Source organism: Gossypium hirsutum, chromosome A10 (genome assembly GCF_007990345.1).
Source record: "Gossypium hirsutum isolate 1008001.06 chromosome A10, Gossypium_hirsutum_v2.1, whole genome shotgun sequence".
Classification (NCBI taxonomy): domain Eukaryota; kingdom Viridiplantae; phylum Streptophyta; class Magnoliopsida; order Malvales; family Malvaceae; genus Gossypium; species Gossypium hirsutum.
The window spans coordinates 16,392,150-16,398,733 of NC_053433.1; the positions used below are offsets into that span (position 1 = coordinate 16,392,150).

Consider the following 6,584-nt stretch of genomic DNA (forward strand, 5'->3'; position numbering starts at 1 on the left):
CTACGTAGAACCAAGTAAATCATCAATCTTTTTATTGAGAAGTTCTACTTGATTTGACAGCATAGTAACTTAGTCAACGTTATAAACGCCGGCTATTTTTGTTAGCTTAGTCCTCATGACTTGCCACTGATAGTTATTCAATGACATTTTTTCAATGAATTCATAAGCCTCTTTAGGTGTTTAGTTGTTGATGGTTCCTCCAGCGGCTGCGTCAATCATCTGTCTTGTCGAGGGATTCACACCATATTAGAATGTTTGAACTTGCAGCCATAGAGGTAACCCGTGGTGAGGGCACCTTCGCAATAGATACTTGTATCTCTCCCATGCATCGTAAAGTGTTTCTAAGTCAATCTGCACAAAAGAAGAGATATCATTACGTAACTTAGTCATTTTAGCCGGTGGAAAATATTTTTGTAGAAATTTTTCGATCATTTGTTCCCAAGTAGTAATAGACCCTTGTGGTAACGAGTTCAACCATTGTTTGGCTTTGTTTCTCAATGAAAAAGGGAATAACCGAAAGTGAATGGCATCATCAGAAACGCCATTAATTTTGAAAGTGTCACAAAACTCCAGAAAATTCGCCAATTGAGTGTTGGGATCCTCATCCTGCAAACCATCAAACTGAACAAACTGTTGTATCATCTGAATTGTGTTAGGTTTCAGTTCAAAATTATTCGTAGCAATAGCAATTCAAAATCATCAGAAACGCCATTAATTTTGAAAGTGTCACAAAACTCCAGAAAATTCGCCAAGTGAGTGTTGGGATCCTCATCCTGCAAACCATCAAACTGAACAAACTGCTGTATCATCTGAATTGTGTTAGGTTTCAGTTCAAAATTATTCGTAGCAATAGCAGGTCTAACTATACTTGACTCAGTTCCTGTTAAAGAAGGTTTAGCATAGTCATACATAGTACGTGGAGCAGGATTTTGATTAGCCGCAATTGCATGAGGTAGCTGATTGCCTTGGTTTTTAGCCATCTCTTCGGTTGGGGGTTAAGTATCGTCTTCTTGGTCGTTCTCCGTGTATCTTAAGCTTCGCCTTATTTCTCTTTGGTTTCTACAAACTGTGCGATCGATTTCTTCGTCAAACAGTAATGGTCCCAATAGGTTTCTTCTAGTCATAAACTATGAAAACCTGCCAAGAGAAGGAAAAAGGAAGTTAATAAATAATAATTAAATTAAATTAAATTACAAGAAAAATAAATTACTAAAGTAATAAAAATTGAGTGTTCCTAATATTTTAGTTCCCCGAAAACGGCGCCAAAAATTTGATCGCGAGGTTTCGTGAAATATTTATAATTACTCGTTCTTGAACTAACTATTATCTCGATGTAGGCAAGTGTACCTATCGAACAGTAGTATAGTTTTAGCAAGACTGGATTGTCGAACCCAAAGAAACTAAAAGTACTAGTAATGACTGTCTTTTTATTATCTAGTCAAGAATAAAAGGGGTTTCTATTTTAATTAACTAATTATCTAAACTAAGAACACACAGAGAAAATAATTAGGGAATTGCCTTTGGGAAAATCGATTGACTTGAGACAATACCTAAGGAAAAATCCACCTAGACTTTACTTGTTATTCTGGCTCCGAACCGGACGATTTATTCATTCAACTTGTTCCGTAGAAATCCCTAAGTTATGTTATTATCCCTATTCAAGACTAATAATGTCTAATCCCTAAATTGAATAACCGAGACTTTTCTCTAATTAACACTCTAGGGTTGCATTAACTCGATCTATGGATCCCCTTACTAGGTTTCACCCTAATCCGGCAAAATCTTGTCACCCTATTTCTAGGCATGCAATTAACTCCGCTTAATTATAACAAAACTACTCTTAGACAGGGTCTATTCCTCCTCTGAATAAGAGCATGTCTTGAATCAGTATCTTGGGATATCAAAACAAGAATTAAGAACACATAATTAAGAACAAGTTAAATATTTATCATACGATTCAGAAAATAATAACAAGATTCGTCTTAGGTTTCATTCCCCTTAGGTATTTAGGGGTTTTAGTTCATAACTAAATAAGAAAACATCTCAGAAGAATAAAGAATACAAAACATAAAGAAAACCCAAAACTCCTGAAGGGAAATTGAGGAGAGATCTTCAGTCTTGATAATGTATCCGGCTTCTGAGATGGATCAATCGGCTTCCTTGGAGTAATTCCTTACCCCCTCTTGTCCGTCTCCCTTTTTCTCCTCTTCTAGGGTGTATTTATAGGCTTTGGAATGCCTATAGGCCCTCAAAAGTGGCCTTTTTTCCGAATTGGACTTAACTTGGGCTCGGTAGGGACACGCCCATGTGCGATTACTTCAGGCCGTGTTTGAGCCTGTTAGAATGACACGGGCGTGTGCTATACCCGTGTGAGTCGTGCTCCAATTCTACTAGATGGACACAGCCGTGTGGTCTGCTAGTGTGAGGAAGTCTAGGGCGTATTAATTTCGTACTTTGGCCCATTTTCTCCGTTTTTGGCCCGTTTCCCATTCCCTTCGTTCTCCTATGCTCTCCTAAGTATAAAACATAAAATTAAAGCAGTAAGAGTATCGAATTCACCAATTATAATGAGAAATCATCCATAAAATGCATTAAACATAGGGTAAAAATATATATAATTTACGGTTTATCAGTGTGCCACACACAGCTACCCCACACGGTCGTGTGTCATTAATGTTTTAGGTGCAGGTTTCACACGGTCTGAGACACGGCTACATGACCCTATTTTGAATACCTATATGAGCTGATACATAACCGTGTTTCCAGACTTTGAATGTCTACACGGTCTGTACTATTTCACACAGCCTGGCCACATGGCTGTTTGTCCCATGTTTCCAAAATTTTCAAGTTTTTCCAAAATTTTCTAATTTGTTTCGAACTGATCCTAAAATGTTCTCAAACTATTTTTAAAGACACGTAGGCTCAATTTAAGGCTCGTAAGTTTTACCATGATTAGATTTCTATTATTAAATGTTAAAATTTAATTTGCATAATTATTTTTCTTGTGAAGCTAAATATTCTACTTTTCTCGGTAATACTTTGTAACTCTAATTTGACAACGGAGATTGGTTAGGAGTGTTACATTTAGTGGTATCAGAGCTACTATTTAGTCGATTCTCGGACTGAATGTAGCATGTATAGAGTTTAGAAATACATGTCATTTTATAACTTGTGATAGTGTAAGGTCTCCTAACTTAAATTAATTATGTTTTTCATATGGATAAAATATTTCGTCCAACTGAGCTGATTCTAATGAAGTTGAGAGTAATGCTCAAACCTCCATACAATGAGCAGCTAGTAGTGGGCCTATTTGTAAGGGCAAGAGGCGTGGGAAGCTTTTTTCCATATGATATCTAAGTGGTTTTCAAATTTTATTTGAACAATTCTGATTGCTTAGCAACCTCCACCCCCTCCTGTACCCTAATCAACTCCCTCTATCCCACAACATTCAGAAATGGTCCGTATAAATAGGCCTTAAATTGATAAAATTCGTAAATATGACGCAGAAGAATTCAGTGGTAAAGCTAAAGATGACCCAGAAAAAGCTAAATTCTTGTTAGAGAATACTATCAGAGTTTGAAATGAACTATCTTATTCTTCCAATGATTGTTTAAAATGTGCAATAGCTCTGTTAAAAGACGAAGCGTATCAGTGGGGGAACACTTTGATAGCAGAGGTACCGAAAGGTCGCATGAATTGGGATTTCATCCAAACGAAATTCAGAAAGAAATATCTTAATCAGCGATATCTTGATAAAAAGCGGAAAAATTTTTAGAACTAAAGGTGGGTCACGTCAAGGTGATCCTTTAAGCCCTTATTTATTTTTAATTTGCAGTGAAGGCTTGTCACCGTTGATAAGGCTAGCAGCATGGAAATGTACTAATGAAAGGGAAAATGTATGTCGTAAGGGCCCTACAATTATGCATCTTCTTTTCGCGGGTCATTGCATTTTATTTAGGGACACCAAATAAAGGGGATCCCATAACCTTAAGACCATTTTACAAGAATATGAAATTTGTTTCGGTCAATGCATAAACTTTAATAAGTCAATGGCATTCTTTATCTTAAATGTTTCGAAGCAAACAAATGAGCAAATAGTAAGCATTTTGGAATTCCAAACCTCAAGAAATCTGGAGAAATATTTGGGGCTTCTGAAAATGGTAGGAGGGATAAAAAAAAGAACTTTCTAACTCCTAAAAGATAGGATAAATAGCAAACTTAAAGTGTGGAGTACAAGATTCTTGTCAATTGGGGGTAAGGAAGTGTTCACAAAAATAGTATTATAGGCAATTCCTATTTACTCTATGGCATTTTTTTTGTTACAAAAATCATTTTGTGCGGAATTGAAAACATTATGGGTAGATTTTGGAGGCAAAAATGACATGATAAATGTGACATCCATTGGTGTGATTGGAGGAAGCTTGGGGAGTTAAAAGAAGATATAGGAGTGGTATTTAGATGTTTATCTAAGTTTAATGTGACATTGTTAGGAAAACAAGGATTACGTTTAATTTGTTACCTAGATTCATTGTTAGCAATCTCATTAAAAGCTAAATACTATCCAAATTCAGACTTCATGCCAGCAAGGTTGGGGAACTTACCATCATATACCTGAAAAATTTTATGATCAGCTAAAGGACTTCTTGAGATTTAAAGGAATGTGTTGGCAAGTTGGTTCAGGAAAGTATATATGAATTTGGAACAAGGTGTGGGTTCTGAGCATTGATGAATATAAAATCCAACATTCAAAAATCGATCAGAATCTAGTTTATGTCTCAGAATTAATTGAAAAAAGCTCAAATCAATAGAAGGAAGATCTAATAAGAAGTACCTTTCACGTCGAAAATGTTGAAAGGATTCTATTCATGTCTCTCCTTCTCGAACAAAAAATGGATTGAGTGGTATGGCAAGGAGAAGCTTCAAGGGTTTACACAGTGTAGAGTGATTACAAAAATTTAATACAAACTGAGAGATCAACAAATTTACAAGCAAACCAAATTATTACAAAACCATGTACTAAAAGCTATGGAAGGTTGAATCGCCTTCAAAAACAAAAATCCTAGTATGGAAAACCCTAAATAATTTTCATCCTACTATCTCTAATCTATATCAATGCAGACTAGGGAATACAGCAAACTATCCAAGATGCTTAAACAATACTGAAACCACTGATCATATGTTTCGAGACTGCCCATTTGCAGTTGATGTTTGGTCCAGATTAGGTATCAGGTGGACCTTGGAGCAAGATCAATTATACTATAAGTACTAGATAAAGGTTTTATTCGAAAAAGAATTTAATCATCGAATTAAAACAATAGTGTGTGCAAATTGGGGATTATGGACAGCCAGAAATAAAGTGGTTTATGAAAATAAGATACAATCAGAGGCAAGTTTGGTGCAATTCATTGTAGAATATTTACGGGAGGTAGAAAGAGTTAACAAGAAAGTACCAGTCAACATAGTGGCAAAAGTGTTGAAAGGTCAACAAAGGTAGGAAGCAACTTGTTAAAAAGGTTGAGCAAGTTGCACCGAATGTTGAAAAGTTGAATAGGATAATTGCAATTTTGGTCCCTAATTTTTTAGGCCATTTGCAAGTTAGTCCCTGAACTTCAACTATAAATAGGCCTTTTCATTTTTCATTTCAACCATCCCAACCAATCTTTCTCTCTTAGTTTTCTCTCTTCTCCCATTTGAGAATTCTTAAGGAATTCTATTTGTTTGTAATATTTTGGAGATAGTAAAGTTATCATCTGGTGTTAGTGCCCGAGGACGTAGGTATAATTTACCGAACCTCGTTAAATCTCTTGTGTTCTTTCTTGTCCTATTTTTCTTTCAATATTTGAGGGTATAATAGTAGTATTTAATTGTGCTATTAAATTACTATAGAAGGGATATTCTGTCTAAGGAAAGACTTGGTATTTAAGAGATCCATGTGATCCACCTCTCTTCCCTGGGAATTGAACTTTGTGTGAATTTTTAGTACAATAATTTACACGCTTCCGACCCTATTGGAATAACAAGTGGTATCAAGAGCCGAAGGTTAATCGTAGTATGCTCTGTGGTTGCAGTTTAAACTGATCTTCCACATCAGAAAAGATTTCCTTAGGTATATTGAAAGATTATGGAGAAAACGGTCGGTGTAGGAGCTTCAACATCGTCTATGTGGACAAGACCGACAATTGCAAATGCAAGATTGGCCGTAGAGATCTTTGATGGCACGGGCCATTTTGGTATGTGGCAAAGTGAGGTTCCAGATGCCCTTTTTCAGCAGGGTCTAGACATTGCCATTGATGAAGAGAAACCAGATGATGTACAGGAGAAAGATTGGAAGGCGATCAATCGGTTGGCATGTGGCACAATTCGATCATGCCTTTCTCGAGAGCAGAGGTATGCTTTTTCAAAGGAGACTTCTACAAATAAGTTGTGGGTGGCACTTGAAGAAAATTTTTTGAAGAAAAACAGTCAAAATAAGCTCCACTTGAAGAAAAGACTGTTTCGCTTCACATACGTCCCAAGTACCACAATGAATGATCACATCACCAAATTTAATCAGTTAGTCACTGATTTGCTGAATATGGATGAGA

General features: G+C 36.2%; 1 non-coding gene across 1 annotated transcript; it reads left to right on the plus strand.

Moving 5' to 3' along the window:
• The first annotated feature begins 277 nt into the window (after positions 1-277).
• On the plus strand, positions 278-383 carry LOC121208764 (small nucleolar RNA R71). The gene has a single exon (XR_005903889.1). It is a non-coding gene; the product is annotated as a small nucleolar RNA R71 (small nucleolar RNA).
• Positions 384-6,584: the final 6,201 nt, after the last annotated feature.